This window comes from Gekko japonicus, unplaced genomic scaffold, assembly GCF_001447785.1.
Source record: "Gekko japonicus isolate JY-2015 unplaced genomic scaffold, Gekko_japonicus_V1.1 scaffold191, whole genome shotgun sequence".
NCBI lineage: Eukaryota > Metazoa > Chordata > Lepidosauria > Squamata > Gekkonidae > Gekko > Gekko japonicus.
In genome coordinates, this window is record NW_015175362.1 from 1,330,557 (window position 1) to 1,331,840 (window position 1,284).

At 45.5% G+C, this 1,284-nt stretch overlaps 1 protein-coding gene across 1 annotated transcript in view; it reads left to right on the forward strand.

Annotated features, from left to right (window-relative positions):
• The window catches only part of CCDC171 (coiled-coil domain containing 171), a 215,457-nt gene that overhangs the window by 44,821 nt on the left and 169,352 nt on the right, over window positions 1–1,284 (forward strand). The window lies entirely within an intron of this gene.

Below are 1,284 nucleotides of genomic sequence, written 5' to 3' on the forward strand. Positions count from 1 at the left end.
ATGCAAAAGACCTTGAAACGCTGGGCGGGACGCCCAGTGGACTCGCAGCAGTGGTGGTGTGGGCGGGACCGGGCTTCGGCTTCTTATTGGTCGGCAGATATGGTAAGTGGCAGTCCCACCGGCCTAACACTAAAGGGGCCAAATTTAGAACGTTGCGATATAGAACGTTGCTATTCAATTATTATAAGGGAGAGATAAGGCTAAACAAGCTGAAACGTAATCCTGACAGGAAAAAAGCTCTCTGGGTTAGTAGAAAGGCAGATCAGGGACTTAAGAGATCCCTGTCTTGGATGGGGGTTGTACTCCCCTTGAAAAGCCAGGTTTGCAGTTTGGAAGTGCTGTTTGACCCAGTTGGTCACCTTAGAAAACCAGGTGGCTGCTGCGGCTCAGAGTGCATTTGCCCAGCTACAGCTTTTGTGTCAACAGCCTCTGTTCCCGGGGTCAGTCAGATCTAGCCACAGTGATCCATGCCTTAGTTACATCTAGACTGGACCAATGCTTCCTCTAAGCTGTGGAGTCAGGTTTATTTAGGACTGCATTTGATTTAGCTTTTATTATTGGTAGTCCTATTCAGAGTTTTTACACTGTGACTTTTTAAGTCACATTTGTTGTGGGTTTTTTAAATATTTCATTTATATTGTAATCTGCCTTGATTCAGCAAGGGAGAAAGGTCGCTCAAATCCTTTAAAGAGAATTAATTAAATAACTAAATTTTACAGACTGGTGCATGCCTGGTTCCTCCTCACCCTTTCTTGCACAGAGCACAATGGAAGACCACCGAACTAGCTCTGGCTGCCAGTGATTTGTGAAAGTAGGTGCACTGTTTGGTTTGTGGAAGGAAACGCCGGTGGTTGTGTATAATGAGTGACTGGGGGTAGTCTTCAGCTACCATTCCTTCACTGTCCTGCCTGCAGAAGGGTGTGGCAGGGAGGGAAGTGGTAGTCAGTTGAATGCACATTACAAGTTGGATTTGTGCCTGCTTTTAGTTAACCATGATTGAACTGGATGCCTGAAGGAGGCATTATGGTGATGTGCACTGACGTTTTCTTCAGTGGCATGTATTGATATTGGTCCAGCAGCACCTGAAAACTATCAAGATTTTCAGGGTCTAAGTTTCAAGAGTCAAAACTCCTTTAGTTTCTGATGAAGGGAGCTTTGACTCTCAAGAGCTTATACCCTGGAAATCTTGTTTGTCTTTAAGCCTCTGCTGGGTTTGAATCTTTCTGTTCTACTGCAGACCAACACAGCTACCCGCCTATGTATTGATGTCGCAGGGTCTGAACC